This window comes from Lonchura striata, chromosome 6 (assembly GCF_050655825.1).
Source record: "Lonchura striata isolate lonStrDom1 chromosome 6, ASM5065582v1, whole genome shotgun sequence".
Taxonomy (NCBI): domain Eukaryota; kingdom Metazoa; phylum Chordata; class Aves; order Passeriformes; family Estrildidae; genus Lonchura; species Lonchura striata.
Window position 1 is genome coordinate 13,180,035 of NC_140708.1, and position 21,848 is coordinate 13,201,882.

At 40.5% G+C, this 21,848-nt stretch overlaps 1 long non-coding RNA gene across 1 annotated transcript in view; it reads left to right on the forward strand.

The window, feature by feature from the left end:
- The window catches only part of LOC146767033 (uncharacterized), a 144,172-nt gene extending 122,324 nt beyond the window's left edge, over window positions 1-21,848 (forward strand). Inside the window, exon 12 of the long non-coding RNA XR_014956111.1 lies at window positions 15,217-21,848. This is a non-coding gene — a long non-coding RNA (uncharacterized LOC146767033). The remainder of the gene's footprint in view (window positions 1-15,216) is intronic.

Below are 21,848 nucleotides of genomic sequence, written 5' to 3' on the forward strand. Positions count from 1 at the left end.
GCTCCAGATGTGTGTTTGTCGATTAAGCAGCAAATATCTCGAGAGGCAGGAATTCATTGTTTATGTGCAGATACAGAAATACTGAGACAAAAATCAAGACATTGCTTAGCAAACACCTTGCACCAGATTCAGCTCCAGTCAGTGGATTTGGCGTTCTTAGGACCTGTTTTGTTGTCAACATTTGAATCTGATGCTGACTTTTTAGGCTGTTATTCCGCAGAAATCTGCTGCATGAGCAGTGTGAAGGGGGCCATATGGGTGTGCAGGCTGGTGTGTGTACACAGCAGTTTTATTATTAAGGAGACATTTGTGTGACTGCAGTGGCACAATTCCAACCAGCTCCCAGCTGATTCCACACTCCTTTCCCTGGGGGCCTGAAGGATGCAGTGGGATCCTGAAGCTCCACAGCACCATTGTGGTTTCTCTCCTTTCCCCTCATCGATGCTGCAACTTTGATGGAGTTGCACTTGAGTTTCATAGAGTGCCAGAGAGATCTCTGACAAGCAGTGGAAAGCAGAGGAGCTCCAGAGGTCCTTACAGAAATCATTCAGATCCGTATACTATGTCTGAGTTTATTCTGGATCTGGTTTCCCTGTCTGAATGATACATGGATAAGTAAAAAGTATCTCTCTAGAACCCAGTTTATCCAAGCAAAGTCTGAGATAATGCTGTTCTCCCCCAGAAAGCAACTTGAGAAAAAGGAAACAACCAACCAAACCACAACCTTATAATAAGCTGATTTTTTTTTTAATACCTTGATTTGCCATTCCTTCTTTCCCAGTTTTTTCTAAACACTTTATTAAACACACATATATTCATTTACAGTTATCCATTTGTCTAATTTCTTTGCAAAAATAAGAATCTTTCTTTGCAAGAATATTCCTTGTAAGAATAAGAATCGTATAATTATAAATGCTGACTAGCAGCATAATATCTCAAACTCAATAGTTTTGTCCTTTTGATTGAATGTATCTTCTGACTCAAGGCTATGTGTAGCTGTAGTTGAAAAAGCAAAAAGGAAACTGGATTCCATTGATTGTTTTAATGTAACTGCTAGAAATCAAGGGAAAAGCTTTATTTTTTTTTCAGTGATACAGAAATCAGATACAAAGAATGAAAAGGTACTTTTCAGCTTTAAATGTCCTTTTTCTGTTCTGATGTGTCACTTGACATATGTCAAAATAATGTAGCTGCAGTGGAATTTAAAATCAGGGAGCCACTGAGTGGTTTGGTACAGCAGTAATTGTTTCCTTTTCAAGTTCTTATGGATAATTACCACGAGTGACAGCAAAAACTTTTAGCTGAGCTACCAATTGCCAGAAGGGCTATATCATGACCCTCATTAATGATGATGTTGGACTAGTGAGGTTCCATTCAACTTCATTCAGTGAAGTTGCTGTTTACCCCAGTGGCTGTGCAGGACAGCAAATCTGGAATAAAATGCTGAAGAGGAAAAGGGGTTTTTTTGAGCTCACATTCTGTTTAACAGAAAGATTGCTTAGAACAAGAATCACAGGGTCCTGGATCAAGACAAGTGCTGAGAATAAAATCTCAATTGAAAACTAGAATTGCAGTTCTCAACCATATGCTGATTGTTGTATTTTAAAACCAATTCCACCCAAAAAATTCCTTGGATTGAGCTGTTCCTGCGAGAGACTGAGCACTGGTTCCATCTGAAGGTCAGCACTGTAGCTACCCACTTCTCACTGCTGAGCTCTGGAAAGGGCTTTGCATTCCAGAAAAACCTTCTGAAAGAGGTGTCACCAAACCAATTCCTCAGCAGGGTTACAAGTCAGCACCTGTCAAATACAGGAAAGAGAAATTTGAGGGCTGAAGGCCATTAACAGCCCATAACAGAGACACAGAAAAAATAACAAGAATTAACAACGCTAAAAGCAGGATTAGCCTTAAATACAGGGTTAAAAGTGGTAATGAAGATGCCGTTTCCCAGACTGACAATAATTAGATGAAGTGATCAAGTGAAGAGAGGGAAAAGCTTGGTACACTTCAACGTTGTTCCTAATCAGTGGAGATTATTCATTACAGCTGGCTCCAAAGGACACTCAACTGGAGGAGATCTGCAATTAGGGCCTGAGGCAATACATTGGGATTATTATTTTATTTTTAAGAACTATGCCTTGTGCCACACTTCATGCCTGGCTCCATGTATGAATATTAAACTTGCACTGAGGAGAGTGCAGCACTAATGCAACAGGTGCAATCAATTCTCCTGATCATGTAAGTTAGGAGGAACCTGCTGCTTCTTTTGGGTGAAAGGTTAGGGTGCAGGGGAAACAGCTGCAGCTCGGTAAGTAATTAGCAGATGATAATTAGCGGAGGAGAAAAGCCAGTAGAAGCCTCACCGAGGACAGGAGTTGGGCGGTGACTGGCAAAGTGTGAGTACTTTTTTGGGAAGCTTCTTGGTGTTCTTCTGTCTGTGTTTTTTGTTTGTTTGCTTTTTTAAATAATGGTGAATTAAAAGGCTGGGGGTATTTACCAAGTGGAAAGCATCACTGTGAGAGGATTGGGAGTCTAGGGCCTATTTTTCTTTCCTCTGAGGGAAATGCTGTCTCCTCCCATAACTGGAGGATCTAAGTGCTAAATGTTGCTGGGTTGGCTTGCTGGAGTCCATACAGAGGGAGTCTGCCTGCTTTCAGGAAGGTCTGTGAGCCTTTGTTTTGCCTTTTTACTGTGAAAAAATGTAGTTTTTTTTTTTTTTTTTTTTTTTTTTGTCTGTGGCTGCTTTGTGCTCTGAAGTTGTGGTCCCTCCCTTCTCTTCTATGGTAGTCATTCTTTGCTCCTGGTGTTATCCCCATCAGCAGTGACCGTGCTGGGCCTCTCAGCCCAAACCACTGCCATTTCCAGGGCTGCTGGGGTGAGAGAAAAGAGATACAGCACTAGCTGTGATCCTGTCAGCCACTCTTTCTTTGGTTTCTTAGAACCATTTAAGCTTCTGCTTGTGTTTGGAAACATATTTTGGCAGACTCTTGTGGGATGCAGGGGCTGCTTCAGTTGATGGAAAATGCTGCCCATTTGGAGGTCTGCATCACAGCATTCCCAGGTATCCTGGACTACTAGCAGGATTCCATATGAGTGCAGTTTTCTGCATGGAGATTTAGGAAGCATAGCATGGGAGATATTAGAAGAGGTTAAGAAGCAAGATACAAGGAAATTGGCATTTCTATCTAATAGAAATACAATTGTTCAGATTAAGCTGAAGAACTGGTTGTCACAAATGTATTACTCTGAGAGGAAAATAAGCTCCCAAATGGCATATAGTGCAGTACTTGGCTTGCTGAGCACTTTCCATAATGACTCATTCGTAATATTCCTGAAGTGTGGGGAGGGGAGGATGATGTTCCTAACTAGATGTGGTCTATCATTTCCTGTATTGGCAATTGTATTGTAACTCATAAGTTGCAGATGAAGGACTTGGCGTACTCTGCAGCTTTGTGATAAAAGGGGGAAATGTAATGCTTTTATGAAACTAACCTTGAAGGTAAAAGAAAACCTCCATCCATCCAGATGCAGGTCCATTAAATGTTCCCTTAGTACGTGTCACAATAGCAACATTTAAGCAGGCAGTGTAGCAAAAATTGAAGAAATATTAAGTATGAAGTCACTGTATCACCTCACTTTTTGCACTACTATTTTTGTGTCACATACATTGATTTTTTTTTTTTTTTTTTTTTTCTCTCTTGGGAGTGAAGCAGTAGTCTTGTCTTGCTCTGTGATCAAGTGGAGAAAATACCTGATGAGACATGGGGCTTTGGGCTTTTTCTTTTCACCTCTATAACTATGTGTGCCATTATTTAACTACAAGCATTTAAAATGCTTGTTTCGCTGTACTGCTTTGATTGCATTACCTATTGACATTTTGGAAAGGCAGATCTGACCTTCTGGGTTTTTTCTTTGGAGGTGATTTATTTGCAGCTGGCTATTAACGGAACAAGAGGATATTTTAAGGAAGTATAAGAGAGGCAGGGACTTAAGACAATGGGAGAGGAAGGAACAAGAAGTCAATAATGTGAAACTCAGTTGGAGGTGAAGTTTTGGATGTGGGTCCCTTCTATGGATCTTAGAGTGATGAGAGGTGTGTACATATCTACATCTCTGTATGTTTGTTTATTATACCTTAACATCCCTTAGGCAGGTATGGTGTGAAATAGTCTCAGGCAGGTAATAACTGAGTTTAATGGTACTAGAATGGGAAACTTGGGGCCTGAAGGCAGGGGTGGAGAAGTCAACTCAAGTTTCTACCTCAGTCCTAAGGAGGTGTTCTGTCTCTTATGTAGAGGATGAGGGAATTGCACAGTGATTCTCCTGCCATGAGGACTGTGGAGAAAACCTGGAGGACTGCCTGCTCTGAAGCAAGTGGTTTTAACTGCTTGGGCGTTTAAGGACAGAGCCCTGTGAACTGGGCACTCTTTCCATTGCTCAGGGTCTGGGAAACTCTGTTAGCAGCCTGAGGGCTCCCAGAAATGTGTGGGCAGCCCCAGGGCCTTCAAGGACAGAGGAAGGCACATGTGCTCTCCTGCTCTCTGGACACTGAGGGGAATCACTGCCAGATCAACCCTGATTATGGCTTTGTGGAGAGAAAAGGGATGATGGCTTACCAGCTTGATGCTCCATCCTGGTCCTGTATTAGCTCCTTCTCTTAGGTGATGTAAATGTGAATTGAAAAAGGAAAGGGTCACTCCAAAAGGAGGTGCAGTCTGTTACCTTCCATCCTACAGTAGTCTCACTAGAAAGGGCATTTTTTGTATTTCTATGTGTGTTATCTCTACTAAGCTATTTCAAAAGCCTATGGACAAGTGCTTAGACAGAAGTATTTCATAGAATTGTAGAGTGCTTAAAAGTCATCTGGTTACACCCCTGCTGCTGTGGGGGAAAGGTAGAAGCATTCTAAAAAACGATTTGCTCTTGGCAGTGGGAATACCTTTCCTGAGCTGTTTCTCTCCTCATTAAAAAATACCACAACTCTTCAAAAGTTGATTAACAATTGTTACCCAACAGAAGCTGCAGGCAGATCTGCCTTTCCAAAATGACACTAGGTAATGCAATTGAAGCAGTACAGGGAAACATTTTAAATGCTGGTATTTAAGTAATGGCACACATAGCTATAAAGTTGAACAGAAGTAAAAATTATGACTGTCACACAAAGATATCACTTTAAGGCTGAATAATAATGAAGTGAATGACTTTTGTGTGAGTGGTGGTAACAATACAATATTACTCATAATTCCATGGCAGAGTCAAGAGACATTTCCATATATTTTAACTAGGAATATAAAGGTGTCTTCTGTGAAGCTAAAATGAATAGAGGCAATTACAAAACCAAACTGATAATACATATATTGAAAGATTTGAGGTGCTATCAAGTCAATGTCTCCTCCCACAATTTAGAGCTGCACAGAAATAATACATATGAAAATGCTGGGTCTTTTCCTTCTTCTGCCAAGTTCTTGGGGAATAAGAAGTGAAAACAGTCTTCATTTGGAGGTTTTGAAGCTGCTGTTCAGGGTTTAAATGTTGCTATGTGCCCATATATTTCTGTAATTGGACATGGCCTTAACACTGGAAGATGTGGTCCCAGTAATAGAGTTAGTAGTAAAAGTTAATTTTGTCAGCATTCAATTCTTATGTCTCATTGATAATATTTTACTGATAGTAAATTCTGTAATAGGAACAATGATGAGATTTAGTACCTACCAGCAGCTAATGCTTTATGGCCATGTTAGTAATAATATAGGAAACACATGGAAGAAAGAAATGCAGTGGAGGTTGAGATTTTTGTGTAGATTTACTTTGGGAATCATGCCAATGCTTTTGGACTGCTCTCAGTTCCTCGATATCAGGATATTTGGACTAAAGTGATTTCTAGTGGTTTCTGATAACTTCTGGGTCATCATGCTGTCAGAATCTCTGTTACTGTCTTGGCAGATTTTCACAGAACTGGGCACGCTTTTAATTTCAGCGACCTTGGATGTGTGTGAGGTGGGGAAGTGCACTCAAAGTGAAACATTAAATTGCATTCCTAGGTAAAGCCTGAGATGCTGAAGCCTAGTTGGAGTTCTTGGGATATAGTTTTCATGAAGATCTTATTTTAAAATAAATCAGACACTCATTTTTTTAGGGAGACATATTGCCTTTTAACTGTTTACTTTCCTCAAGTGCTTGTTAAATTCTGTAGAATTTAAATGGAAGCTCTTATATTATTTTCTTTCCAGCGCTATTCTCAAAAATAAAATTAAGTTCTGTGACTTAAGCTCAGGCTTAAAAGTTGGTTATTTACAAGAATAAAATGTGAGCTTGAGTGCGGCCAAGGTCAAGTATTTGCTTCCCAGAAAGTCCATCATATAAAAGGATATATAACTCTAGCACATAGCCGAAATCTGCATTTAAATATATTAATGGTGGAGCAGCTTATATCTATTTTCATCTGTGTAAAGTTTGATGTTATTTTGGTTTTTTGTAGCTTAAAAACTGAAGTTTTGTGGTGGAGGGTTAGTGGGCACCTGCAGGATTTGGGATGATTTACTTGGTTGTGTACTGGGTGTTGCATTGCTTAGGGAGAGTGGCAGGACCAAGCAAGAGTAGTGTCCTAAAGCCTTGAAATGAAATCAAATGCAATTCTCAAGTTCTTTTTGTCAGGAAGATCCTAAGCAAAGGGGATTGACAGTTTTAATCAGACCACATATGTATAGAGCTCTGAATTAGATGGTGTTTTGAGGTACTTTTTTAGTGCTGCTTGTATATATTTCATTTATGTAATTAGGATTGAAGTGGGTGTGCTTTCTGACAGTGCACTCTCCAAACAGCAGCACTGTTCGGGGACCCTGATAAAAATGAACCAAGATTAAGGAATTTTTCTGAACTCTGTGTTTATAATCAGGAGAGAGATGGGAGGCAGAAGGAAATTCAGTGCCTTGTGGGGCCCTAAAAGCAGACAAAATAAAACCACTCCGTTTTGCATTTTTTATTAGTCTTGCCTGGGAACAGAACCTGCAGCTCTGGTCAGCTCATGTCTGTGGCCAGGGCACCTCCTGACCTGTGTCCATGCCCATGTGGCTGTGCCACCATCTGGTGCCTCAGCAGCTCCTGCCAGCATCCCCTCCCCGAAGGCTCTGAGCAGGGCTGGGACCTGCACACCAGTGAGCTGGGCTAGAGGGAGAGAAGGGAGCATGTGTGTGTGAGTTTTGGTTTGTTTTTGCAGTGCAGAGGGTGCCAGGGCTCCCTGCTGTCCGTGTGGTTTGTGGCATTGGTGGAACCATGTGCCAGGGCTCCGTGGGAGCAACAGGGAGCCAGGGATGGGCCCTGGGATAGAGCTGTCCCCACATGTGGGGTCTGGGGCATTATTCTGCTATTTTCTTCACTGAAAGGGTAGTCAAGCACTTGTAGAGGTTGCACAGAGAAGTGGTGGAATCATCATCCCTGGAAGTGTTCAAAGAAGTGTAGGTGTGGTGCGTGGGGAAATGGTTCAGTGGTGGACCTGGCAGTCTTAGGTTAATGGTTGAACTTGATCTTAGAGGGGTTTTCAAACTGAACGATTCTGTGAGGTGAGAGGGGACAGCAGGGCCAGGGCAGGTGGTCTTTGAGTCCTGCTACGGAGTGCAGCTGCTTTTGAATCTGACCTGGTTGAAGCAGTTCCTTTTATTATTTCCCTCAGTTAACATTTACTTACAGGCTTCCTCAGATGCTGCAGAGGAAGTCAGTCATGAACTGCTACAAGGCACAGGAACAGTACAAAATATCAGGAAATAACAGTTTCTGTGACAGGATTGGAACATGAAGCTCTGAAAATATAAAAGGGTGGCATCAAGTGTCAGAAATAATACTGCTTTGAACTTTACAGCCCTAGAATTTCCTCTTTTGTAATTCAAGCTGTTTAGGATCATAAACAGTTATTCTCAGGAATGCTGAAACCACGGTGACACTCGTATCATCATTTTGATGTTTGAAGTCTGTCATGCATCAGAAGGCAAACACAATTGCATATCAGGAATATCTCAGAGCTGTTTAAGAAGTCAAGGTTAGTCACAGGATGCTTTTGATGCTCCTCTGTCATGACTGTAGAGTTTTAAGTGTAATGGGGATGTTCTAGTTAAGGTTTGAGAGATGATTGTTGGAGAAACAGGACAGACACTTCAACTTGCATTTCTAACAAATGACAGAGTCAGTGACCTCTTGTCAAACTGTGGGGAAATGATCAGTAGTACTGTGGGCTCTGGGAAGCTAAGGTGAAAAGGTAACATTTCATTTTGGAAGAAGTAGAGTTTTTTAAATGAGTCTTGAGTTGTTTAGGTCATGCTTCTCACTTGCCATTCATCAAAACACCCTGGTTTGGATTCTGTGTCAGTGATGCAGCCCATTACAAGAGTTGCTGCTTTGCCTCAGTAATTTTGTTTTGTGAGTTGAAAGAAAATGGCTCCTATGGTGTTAAAGCTTCTTCCATGCATGCTCACCTACCTGTGCTGATGCAAGATAGAACCAAAAGCACCCTTTCCTCTTGGCTAAGAGGCGTGTGTGTACAACAGGTGCTCCATGTTGTACTGAGTCTATTATTGTAGAATTTGGTGGCAGAAAAGACAAGAACAACATTAAGTCTGTTTTGGTTATCAAGCCACAGTTCTTTCTGAGAGCCTTTTGAGAACCTGAGTGTGTTGAAAATCCTCAAAACATCTACAGCAGTCCTTGGCAGATTTCCATTTGCCCCTCTTCCCCACATCCTTCAAAACAAGTCCTGCATCTTGGTGTTGAGGTAATCATGGCCATCAGATGCTGCTATTATTGCTGCTGTGTTATTGTCTGGGATTGTTTCATCAGTGTGTAAAGTCAGGCCACTATCTTCCAAATGTTTTCTGCTCCTCCTTTTTGTGCTCAAGAGTCCCTTCAAAGACAATAGAGTGGCTTGGCAAGTGCAGTGCAGCACATGCACTTACAGAATGAGCACTTCAATCTCATTAATATGATGGAAAAGCAGATTGTGAGAGTGAAAGCTCAGTGTGGAAAGAGCAATGCAAGAAGCAATTAATTTATAGGAAGAAAGATTTTGTGCACAGGAAGCAATGTTGCACAGAAACAGGCAATGCTCCAGTAGTGGGGCTTCAGAAGTGAAATTGTCAGATAGTTGGAGAAAGCCCTGATCCTTAGCAGTTATACAAACACAAGAAAATTTAATTAGCATTGTATTTTCAAATTGTGTGGTGGATCATTTAATGTTTGGCAAACTCCTTTTATTTATGAGAAAGCTGGAGTTGTAAGGACTGGTCTGAATCTTTGTTGTTCTCTTGGGCTTAGTGCTGTGGGCAGAGGAGAGAAAGAAAAACAGACTGGGTGCTAACACTAAAGGTGAATTTTGGGAGGAGTTTGAAGCAGGAAGTCAAAAAGTTTTTTCAGCTAAAATATTAAATAATATGAGAAAACTGTGTGGTCAGTCTGCCAGAGGAGTTTCCAGAGGAGGAAAAGGAGGATGGATTGTGGTTGGAGTATTAGGTTTTGACCACTGGCTATAATAAAATCTCCCTGATTTAGCTTTGGTAGATTACTTCTCACAACTGTAGTTGTCCCCTTCCTTCTAGTTTCCACTTATATTTTTATTTGGTTTTTGATGTGGAAGCCTTTTATTCTTTAAATAGCAGTGGTCCAAGGACTGAATCATGTCTTTGTCAGGGAAGTGTGGAATTCCCTTTGGTCTTTAATACTCTCCTCTAAAAAGGTTGTAACAGCTCCAGTATTTTGAAAATAGATTTAATAAGGAAGAGCCAGTATATCATGATGCATTCCTGAGAAGGAAGTAATAATAATGGTTTCTGTTGGAAACCTGGAAATGCCAATATATGCCGGTGGGCCAACAGGGTATGTGCACTCACTGTGTGGCTGTTATATTGCTGATGTATTCAGCAAAAAGTGAAGCCTTTTTCCCTGCTGTAAATTCCATGTTCACATTGCATTGTTCACAAGCACAATGCAATAATGCAGGTAACTGATGGTTTGGGCACAGCTTTTGTTGGCTGTTGCTAAAAAAATCAAAACCAAACCAAAACCACAAAACCCAAAGAAACGAAACTGAGCTCAGTCTGATTCAGATGTTTGCTCTCATGGCTGGCATGGGCTATGAACTTTTATGCCACCATTTAGCAAGTTTTCTGGACAACCACAGGAATAGAATACAGAAATCGGCTCCAGACAGATTCTCTCAAGATTGATAAAACTGGAGTTTTTTTCACCCAACAGCAGGTTATAAGATGGGCAGATGCAGGCTTGGCTGTTCCACCAAACCCAGGTGTTGGGAAATGGGGTAAGGGAGCTTCCTTTTTTTCCTCATTTGATCCCTCAGTTCTTAGTGAAAAAAAGGCTGACTACAAGCCAAAACCTGTTAAATTTGAACATTTCACCATAACAATGCTGCACTTTTGTTGAAGAAGGAAAAAATACAGAAAAATATTGCGCTTCAAGGCCGTATTTTTATCTGGAATGATATATGAAATATAGGAGGTAAAGAAAAAGGGCTAATCAGTGTGCTGCAGACACAGCTGATAAAGCAGCTCTACTTTCAGCAGAACAAAAGAAAGATTTCCATATTGAATATATACTGTAGTTCAAATTTTCTAATACCAACTAAAACATTTTTTGTTTGGCGTTTCAGTAATGGCTCTCTTTTGCATGGACTCCAAGATCTGCCTATCATGAATTGAGTTCACATTACAGCCTTTCAGGAAGTAATTATTAGGAATTACCTCCTTTGCTGGCTGTAGTTCCATTAAATGTTTAAGTATTTAACCTTGTCAGACCTTGTTGTCAGATTTAACTGAAATTAGTCATTGGATTCAGGGGATGTCCTGTTCCTTGGTCTTGCTATAGAGTGGCTGAAAATACTTGATAGATGGAGGTTTTTTTTATTTCTATGACTAGCTCAATGGCTCTAATATTCACATCAATGTCCTACACCAGTAACTTAAGGTGCCAGAAATAGCAGGCTCCTTTTTAACAAAATTTTTCAGTGACCTCTACTAAGTCCTGCATATTGAGGGAAATAAATAGTAGGATGTAGGCTATTGTTCCTAACAAAATCCCTACATGCTGTATTATTTTAGTATAAATTTAACAGTTTTTACTTTTGTCTGCTGAGAGAGTTTATAGAGATACTTTTGGGTTTTGTGAAGATCTTGGGATATGGCAGCTGTACAATGTCACTTAGGCACAATGAAATGCTGGCTGGGGTGCTGCAGTGGCAAGGAGAGAGCAGCCTACTGCATTGTCCCTGGCTGAAAAGGCCATTCCAGTCTGTGTCCTGATTCTCCTTCCATAAAAGTAGAAGCTGCTATTGTAAGAGCAGCCAGGTTCTTTCCAAGTGCAGCCTGCTTCTCCTAGGGTAGGGTGCACATCTTCTGTCCTGCAGAGATAGCTGCTGCTGGCACGTCCCGGTGGGATGGGGGGAAAGAAAAAGATGGATTTGCTTTATTGTTTTTGCTCTTAAAATACTTAGAATGAAACAAACCCAAGCGAAATCCCTAAATCAAACTGCAGACACCAAAACTTCAACAAACCCCCCCACCAACAAGCCCAAAGCCTTCAGCTGTTTCCAGGACCATTTTGTTCACACAGCATTGTGAGAAGTGAGTAGATACATTGGATGAAATTAATGAGCTGGAGGAAATCCAGGCATGCTGCTCAGCTGAATGGGGACACAAACCTGTTTTACACTGCAGAGGGCTGTGGTGTTGAGCCACAGCAATTTGTCCAGTCCTGAGCCTGAAAAGCTGCAGACACTCCTGCCTTTTGTGCGTTGTGTCCCATGGGATTGTCTGCTTTATCCCACCAGATGGTGAATTTCTGTTGTGAATGAGCATGGTGAAAGGAAGAGTCAGTTCTACACAAGCACCATCTAAACTATCTAATTGCCAAAGGTGTGCCAGGGAAGGGTGAGGGGCTGGAAGGTAAAGCCTTTACAAAGGCAGGGGAGATGGGAGATGGCACTATCACCTGAGGCATAGTAACATTTGGTAAACAAATGTTTCCTTAATGTTGATTTCCTCTTGGGACTCCTCTGCTGGTCAAAGATGTGCTGCAGGGGTTTGATGGACCATGAACTGATTAAGGAGTGATGTACTCAAAGTCTAACTTGGTGTTTGTGTTCTTTCTCCCACATATGATGGCCTTCAACAGTTGTCAGTGAGGCTTTAGAAAAAAGGGAAGAAAAGCTCTAAATATTTTTAATAGTAGAATAAGGATCTCTTGTGTTTCATGAACATTTAAGGCTAGCTCTAGCATTTCATAACCACCTTTAAACCACCCCCAGGGCCCTCAAGAAGCAGTTCAATGGTATGTTTAGGAAACAAAGGGAATGACAAGAACTCAGTTGCCTTGATTATAGACATAGTAGGTGATAAGACTTGAATCTAAGGTGGCTACTTGCTTTTAAAAAGAAATCTGTGTATTCATAACCTATTAACCCTGTGAAGTGTACAGGAACAGAACTCATTATTTAAACTTATCTTAAAATTCTATCTCGTGTACAAAAAAATTTAAATTGCTTTTATTGTTTTAGACAAATCACACAGATTTAAGTAGAAGTGTCAGAAATTAATTAGCGTAATTAACAGGGAGATATGCATAGGCTGTTTTAAAGAACTTGGGTTTTGGCCTCCAGCAAAATCTTTCAGTCTTTTCATTTGAGAAACGTTCTCCCTTTGGATCTGAATGACTCTGAGTGACAGGAAAAATTGTCAGCTTTTCACCCTAATTCACTGTTTCAAGTGTGGTTAGTAGTAAGTGAAAGTTATATTTCCTAATGCATGCTTGGTGATTTGAAACATGGTTCTGAAGACCAGAGGCAGCTGAGGTGTCCAGAAACAGGGCTTGCTGGTCTAGACTTTCAGCACCTGGCTCACAGAGATGAGCTCCTGTGTTCTCTGTGGTTCCTAGGACAGGGTTAGGGAAAGCTGAATGCCTGAACACATGGCTCTGTGAGAACCAGCCACCAACAGGTAGAACATGCTGGTGAGGAAGATTTAACTGAACTTTTGCCCCATTCCAGGGACAAATTTTGTCTGATTCCATTCTACTGCCTGACTTCACTGTCAACTATTTGTTACTAATTAAAAAATGGGGCACTTCCTTTCATAGCTGAGAGCTCTGAGTAGTTTTTTGCATATCCTGGGGCTTCTGACACTCAGGTTACCAAATTTTTTCCTGGAATGCCTTCAACAGGAAGCAAAAAATCTGCTCAGTTGCTCCAACTTCACTCTCTGCCAAACACTTGTTGTGGGATTAACACAAGCCTGCTGTGAGACTTGGGTTTGCAGTCCCTCAGGCAGAGTAGAGGACTGAACCAGGGTCTGCTTTTTCCAAATGGAGTCTCCAGCAGCTATGAAGACTGTTATAGATGGAGGGGATGTGGTTCATGCTTTCTTGCCCTCTGCCTGGGCAGTTAATATCAAATGTTAATGCTGCATTCAGATTTTTAGAGTTAGTCAGGAATTTCTGTAGCAGTGTAGAGCTATCACAGCATTATGGCTTGAATTTCCAGTTTCTGAGAAGCAGTTTGGACATGAGAACATTATTTGGATCCTAGTTTCACGTTTTCTTTCCACCAGATTTTGCACAAAAGAGACTTCAGCATGCACACATGCAAGAGAACGTGTTCACTAATCACATTGGTAGCAACCATATGCTAAAATTCATTCAATCAAAAATGTCTTTGCATTACTTTCCAGACAAAATCTCTTCACAACTATCAGAGGTGTGTCAGCCCTCTTTTAAGGGTTAGTAATGAGTTCTGTGTCATGTCTGGGAGCCAAAGAAACTGACTTTGCTGCACTTAGTCCATCTGTGTGGTCCTGGGTCCTATTTGCTTTGTCATTCCTAAAACCACCTTTTGAGCTTTTGGGTCAGTTGTGATTGGTGAGGGAACTGGTTTCTGTTCAGCTGTTTCAGGTGACTTGTGGAGTCATTTATCAAAGAGCCTGTGGTGCTCACTGCTTTCCTGGGAGTCTCCCAATAGCTCTGAGAGTCCGCTTCTCAATTAAAATTCCTGTAGAAGAAATAGTGGCTGCTGCCTTCATGGCTGTAGTCATTTCATGATTGCTTGAGGAAATAGGTGGCCAGCTGGGGTGAGGAGAAATCAACCATTTGTCCTCCTGTCTTTCAAGTAAACAGTCCATTGATCACCTCCTAATAGTCTTGTTGGACTAAGTCAAGGATCTGAACTGTAGCACTCTACTGAAGTAGCAATTCATCCTGTGGCTATTCAGGTACTATTAATGACACAAAATGGGAAAGGATATGAACAAACAGAACTTTGAAATTTTTTATAAGGCAGAGAGGGAGTGCATTCTTGAGAAAGCAGTTTGGCCACAATTTTTTTCTCCATAGTAAAACCTCTGGCACAGAATTACTCAGCCCTGCAAGGAGGTGTAAAAATGCATGTCCCACTCTTGCCTAGTTGAAATACTGAGTTTTTTAATTCAAAAATGTTATGATTTTGCTTCCTTTTACCTTTCAGTCTAAGCACTTTTTTTGACTGTATGTTTTTCAAATCATTGCAGTTGTGAAGCAGGAAAGGTTATTCTGGGTTGCTATTTGGACACTAGAGTCTTGAAGGTGCAGGAAGACTCCTTCAAAGTGAAGAGCTGTTAAAACCTTTCTCCTTTTAGAAAACTCCATCTATTCATCTGAACAAGCCATTTCAAAAGATGCAGGATGCACTTCAAAGCAGACCCTCTTATCTGGAGGAGAGGGGCTTACACAAAGGTTGCATTTCAGACTTAAATATAGGACATGGAACAATTGCCCTAAGGCCTTCTTGGTGCAGATACACAGACCAGTTCCTTCACTTTATGCTTGGAATTTCCATTAGATTAGATCAGTACTTGGCTTCTTTCCTGATGTCCTATCACACTCTGCTGAAGTGATTTTCTGTGATCCATAATGAGCCTTGCTGCTCTTCCAATACTAATCACTGCTGAATATTAGCCAGGTAACAGAAAAAGCAAGGATCTAGGTTGAGCTGAGAGAAATCTGGGCCTGAAGAGTTTGTCCCAAGTTCTTATTCTCTGGGTGAGGAGGTATTTCATCCAGGGTAGGGGAAACTCAGCTCTCCCGTAGGGGGCTTGTGCACCTTGTACCTCTTGATACCATGGCATTGTTGGGTTTTGTTTTGGCTTTTTTTTTTTCATTCTTTCATGACAAAATTTCTTTCAATTATTTCTCCAGATTTAAACTGAAAGCAGGTGCTGTAGACTTGAACATCTTGTATCTTCATTTACACCCTTCTCTTATTTGAAAAGGAAATTGCCAGCCAAAGCCAACCATTGTATATATTTCAGCTAAGTTCCATTTCTAAAGTGTAAATTAGAAGGTTTTAAAGTGAACTCATCTTGTTTGTTATATTAAAACAATCGTTTCATAAGCAGCTTGCTTAGATGTATTGCAGAATTTATTAGTTACGAAATATTAATATCTAGCAGCTATTGAGCCAGCACAAATTCCTGATATCAGTTTGTAGGGCTCCCTTGGGACTGTCAGGGCAGCACCAGTTTGAGGTGGGGGCAGCTGGGGTCTGGGACACATCCTTCACTGTTCAGATTTTTTGCTTCTATGAAGATAAAGGCGACAGATATGGTCTGCAGGGTGTTATCTCAAATGTTGCTGAAATGTTGAGCATGCAATTAGCATCTTATTAGGGTAATAATGTTGAAAGAATTGTTCAGACATTTAATTGGTATCAAACAACATGTGATTGTTGATTAGATGTCAATTGCAACAAGGCACAGGCTGATATTTGCTATGCAATGGTGACTGATAGCTTGCTTTTGTTATGCCAATTAAATATCTAAGTAGAATTATAAATCATTAGAAAATCACTAACATGTTTGGCCACTGGTCAAGTGATAGATAAACTGGGAGGTTTCTGCCTGTGTATGGGAACTTGGACATTTTCTCACAGATTGGGTCTGTTTAGCACAGACACTTTGGATAACCAAATACCTAATTCTGTGAAGTTATGCTATTCCTCTAATTTGCTGAAATTGAGGTATAAATATACTTAATGAATTAGGTTAAACACAGTTAAACCAGATAATTCACAAGATCTTCTTACCCAATTTTGCCAGCAGGCATCTTGTCTGAAAGTTGTTCCTTGTCATGGTTTAATCTGTGTATATCTATATACATACCTGCCTACACCTTGATTTACATTTCTCTATGTAAATTATGATTTCTTCCTTTGTTAAGTTGACTAGAGCTTTAAGACAGAGTACCAACTGAAAGTCTTGGAGGAAAGAATGTAATTTTCTTTTGCCATGCAAGCAGGGTGTTATTTTTCCACATGCTTTGTAAAGCAAGGATTTTGTTTCAACCTTGAAACAAAATACTTTTCTCTGCTCAGTGCATGTTATAACTGTGACAAGAGTTTAATATGAGAAGAAAATTAATGAACATATAGGAAAGGGAACTTCTTAGAGAAGGAGAGAAATCTATGGGCATAAACCTCAATAAGGCCCCTCATTAACTTGTATAAATGAAAATATTTCAGGAGTTATGCTTCAGCCCAGGGCTTTTTTGTTTCAGTTATGCTCTCAAGCTGAAGCACAGGAAGGTAAGGGATGTGTGTTCCTGGAAATCTTGACAGAAGCTACAATGCCTTTCTCTGTTGTGTTTACAAACATACCTAGCAGACCTTTCCTATTCTGAAAGAAACTCCAAGGGGAAAAGGAATATTTCCAGTCATATATCTGTATCTATACTGTATTTCCACTCATATTTCTATACTATCTACACTTACCTCTACTGTTCCAGTATAGATTTCTCCTGGCTGTGCTATAGTGATACACTGAATGCAAAGGCAGAAGCTCTCAGTCCTGTGACTGACTCTTGGCAGCCTTTCTTCTGTGTTGAGCCAGGTCATGGTGGCCAGGACAAGAGGAGGTGCCAACAATCCAGAGGAACCAGTTTCCCTTTTCTCCTTCTCATTCCTACTGCCTGGGGTTTCCTGGCACAGATGATTGCTGGTTTGGGTGCCTCTCCTCTTTCATACTTGCTACCCTGCAGTGGCTCTGACTTTTTGGTCTTTGCATCTACACTAAAGAATATACATGGCTTATAATTTTTTTTCCTGAGTTAACTCAGAAGGAACAAGGGAAACATTTCTGTCAAGTGGCAGATGATGGTAGTGTTTGTCTGACTTCAGTTTCCCTGCATGAGCAGCTGTGTAGAACTATATTTCAAAACACTACCTTATTAACTTCTCAGGCTCCTGAAGGTTGTGTCCTGTGGCATATTTGCTCAGATAACCAGAGCATGTTGCATACAGCACTGAGAATAGCTGTGTGGGTAGTGTTTTAGTGCCTTTTTTTTCCCCATATGAAATGAAATTATATTTATTGCCTATGAAAAAATTAATTCATCAAAATGCAAGAAGGCTTGTCACTGAAATGTTTTAAATGTCAACAAGTGTTTTTATCATGATGTAATGTCAAAATTAACTTAAAATGGCTTTATTACATGCAAATGAAATGTTTCTTTGGGAAATGATCCATTCTATGTCAACTTCATTACCTAAACTGTCTTTGATTACTTTGATGTATAACATCTTGCTGTAATTCAAATACCTTAAATGAGTGCTCTGTAATCATTGTGATGCTTTCAGCAGAGAGAAGATGGATAATTATGTGCTGCAACCTGAACAGCAGAGAGGGTAGCTCTTGGCTACTGTTTGCTCAGCTGGGTTATTGCCATTTGTTTAAAACAATCTTGCTGGGAAGATGGGTAAAACCGTACTTTTGAATAAGTTGGGAGTTTTTTGAAAAGTTGTCACTAAAAGAGTCGGTGATAACTTTGAAATATCCCAAGTGCTACTGAAGCCAATAGCAATCTCGCTTTTTGTTGTAGTATTGAACAGAAAGGTTATTCCTTTCCTGTTTGAGATGCTATAAATGCAATCTTCCAGCTTTTCTGTGCAAAATGTTGCTTCTGGGGAGAGAAATGTACCAGATGGAGCATTACAAAGTTGTGTTTGATGGTTTATTTTGTGTAGTTTGAGTTTTCTTGGTGGTGTGGTGTCTTTGGTTTGTTTTTATTGTTTTTCTAGTTTTGTTTTTTGGTTGGGTTTTGTAGGTTTTTGGTTGTTTTTTTTTTTTTTTTTTTCTGTGTTTTAAGAAACAAAAAAGTCCAGACAGACAGGAATTCTGTGACTTGTTTGTTAGAGAAACTTGCATGGAATCTGGGCTCAGTCTGTGCAGACCTGTCTACAGTGAAATGCATTATGTAGGATTGTGGTGATTCACTGGTATATCATTTTAGAAGAGAAGAAATAAACCAATCTGATGTTGGAACATTCTATTTCAATGTTTCCCAAATGGTGCTTTATTCGCTTTTGGCTGTGATTTGAATGTTTTGTCTTTAGATATATTGATACAGACTGGAGAAATAAAAATCAAAAAACGCTTTCCAATTCCCCTACAAAAGTGTTTCGATTAGTCAAAAATGAATAGAAATAATCCTTCCTTGCCTTCCCATCTACAATTTGTCTTCAAAAAATTTAAACTTCAAGGGGTTTTTTTCTATATTAGATGAAGCAAGAGAGCTGAAATACTCCTGCTTTCTGCATTGTCTCAGCTGTGCTTCTCTGATCTGTGCCTTTTCATATTGAGTATTTTGTGCTTCACAAATATGTGTTAAATAAATACATAATTGCTGTTAATTTGACAACTGAACACAGCATGTACTGTAAGAGTCACGGAAGTGTGTTTCTCTGTCAGCTCACTGCACTGCAGTACCTAAGAAATTTATTTCTCCCTCTACTCCTCATGCAGAGCAGAATTTCACAGACACCCCCTCCCTCGTGGTGAGTTTCCCCAGTACTTGAAAGGTGTTACTGTGAGCCCTTTGGACCAAGGGGTCACCCCAAATGAGGTAAAGTTGTCACAGCATCTCACTGTCTCTTCACTATCCCAGGGAAAAATCTTCCCCTCAGAAAACTTTGGAGAAGCACTCCTGCTTGCAGAAAGCACTTGATTTCTCTAGTTAATTAGCTTAATTGTAGCTTTGAGCAATCAATCTCATGCTTACGTTGTTGGGGTAACTTCTGTGCCTATCAGAGTATCTCGAGTTCCACTTGTGGCTTGGCAGGAATGCTTGGGGAGGGGAGAAATCCTGTTGTGAGCTACTGGAGGTAATTAAAATGCTGACAAGGGTGGTAATTCTTCAGCTGGAGAAAGGAGATGCTGTTAAGGGGTGAGTTTTTGAACCCATCCAGACCACATTTGGTGCCAGTCTGAGCTGGAGGTGAGGTGACAGAGGCAGAGCCTCTTCCCATCTCCTGCTGCTGACCAGGCAAGGCAGCCTCACAGCAGGAACAGCACTCACACCCTCCTCTGATGGGAGAGGGCATGCTGAGAACAAGCTGAGGGGTTTGAAGAGCCTTCCCCTTTATCGTTCTCCCTAACCTGTCACATTAGGAATGGAGCCCTTTTTCCTGATCCACACTAGGAACAGAGCCCGTTTTCCATCGCACTGGCTGAGATGGACAGAGTTGGATTCTGTTGGCATCTTGGATTTTCTGTTGTTTCAATTTGCTTCCTAACGTGCTCCCTTTCCACAAGGAACTTGTACAGAAATGCAATTTGCCAGTGAGTGAGTTTGTGTTTTCGGTTAGCTTTTTTTTCTTACAGTACATGATATATGGCAACAAAATAGCAGTGTAGTTCTCAAAATCACTAAAATGGAGCTGTTCTGGGATGGGGAAAGAGCAGTAGCTCTTAAGTAGTTCAACTGCTGATCATTTTGCTTTATCAGATGTCAAATGTTGAGAATTTAAGGAGTGTTACCACCTGAATGTCTGCTCTGCTCTAGCTGCACTGTAAATTGGCTGTGTAGGACATAGTGCTTTAAAAGAAGTATGTGTATTGATGTAAAGCATGAAGTGGAGATGGTGTGATAGCATTAGGAACCCCCAGTTTCTCAGCTTGTACTTTGGGGGACATGTGAAACTTGTGTTCCTGCTCTCAGTAAGACAGATGTGACCCTCTTCTCATTACAGATGACTTACCCTCAACCTAAATGCCCTTTCTTCCTGGCACAGGCTTCAAACACTCCTTTTCCCAGGTCAGCTCACAAGAAGGAGGCTGCTGGTGCATTGCACAGGGGAAACAAAGCTGGGAACAGTGGGGAAAGCAAACCTGCACCTTTCCAAGTGTGTGTGGGACTCTGGGCTCCATTAACTCCTGCTCCTCTTAGATCACAGGTGAAGCTCTGTATTCATGTTCTTTCAGCTCAATACTAGCAGCAATACCTCAAAAATAACCTAGGAAGGGAAGAAAAGATGGTGATGTTTTGTCATGGCAGACTATTAGTCTTCTGTCTTAACAAAGAATACTCATTAGAAAACTCAAATTAAGTGTAATAAGCTGAGGTGCTGAAAACTTACTACCAGGAACGATCTTTATTTTTACACAAGCCTCTTAAACTCAGAGAGAGGCTGAGAAATGGAGAGAATAGGAGAGCAAGAAGGGAAATAGGCTCATTAATCTTCTTTGGATCATAAAAATGAAGGTGGAAATGCCATTTACTTACCTAGATTTGTTCGAATGGTATGGACTAACACTATAAAACACATTACACAGATCTGCCAGGAGGAAAAATAAAAACACTTTGGTAATAGATGGGCAAGATTCTTTTACCTGAAAGCAGCATTTTAAACTTTTTTTCCCCATAGCAAATCTGCTGCCCAAAGAGAAAATTTTGTCAAAACTGTTCAATAGTTTGGGACACCTGTGTGCCACCTTACATAGCATATAAAACTTCACTTCCAGAATGCTTCTTGTTGCAGTAATTGTATTGAAGTTGAGTAGAATTAGCTAGTTAGCATCTGTTGAACACATACCATTATATTCTGATGAACATGTAAAAACATCTCTCCAACACCATCAATTCTGTTCTCATTTCCTAGAGCAAAACAGCTCAGGTGCTTGCCTCGCATCCTCTGCAGCATGTATTCCAGCCCAGGAATAAATGGCTGTACAGAGCCAGAGGAATGGATCAGAAACCTTGCCACCTGACAAGTGTATCTGAGTAATGAATGATCTTTTTTTTATATTAGTTGTCTCACACCCAGTCAGCAGCAGTCTGTTTTAAGAAGCCTCCCTTGAGCTGAGACTAAGGATGATGAATTGCATACAGGAGATCTTTTCAATCTGAAGCTTTTAAAGATAAACTTTTGAAAACATTAATAAAGTGTAAATTCCTGAAAACAAACCAGCAAAAATTAGACAGTCTTCTGTGCCAATGATCAAAGCTCTAGGGCTGAAGATGAGTTTACTGATTACAGGTAAGTGGATTGAATCTTGAAGAACTCTGACCCACAAGCACTCGGATCTACTGTTTGTATTCCCTCACCTTTTCCTGAAAAGTGAAGTGCATGCAGCTGCCTTATAAATATAGGCAAGGATTGCTTGAAGAAACAGAGACCTCAGCTTTCAAAAAAATTGAATATCAGAGTCTAGAAGCAGCCACAAAAAACTGGGTACCCAGTACCTTTCAGTGAGTAGTACTACTAGACCAGATTAATCAAGCCTTACTTTTTTAGATTGAGTCATCTGATTTTGTTGGATTTCAATGAACACTGCAGCATGGTGATCTAGCTGAATACCTTGTGATTTCCATGTGACCCCACTGCTGGGTCTTCTTTTGGGATCCATGGTATTGGTCTGCGTGAGGAAGGAGAAAGCTGTGCAAATTCAGATCTTTTCTCTAAATGGTATATAATGATACCTAAGGAAGAAAGAAGCTGTATATAAAAAAAAAAAATTAGTTATGATCCTTGAAGTAAAGCTGCTTTAAAAGTTCAA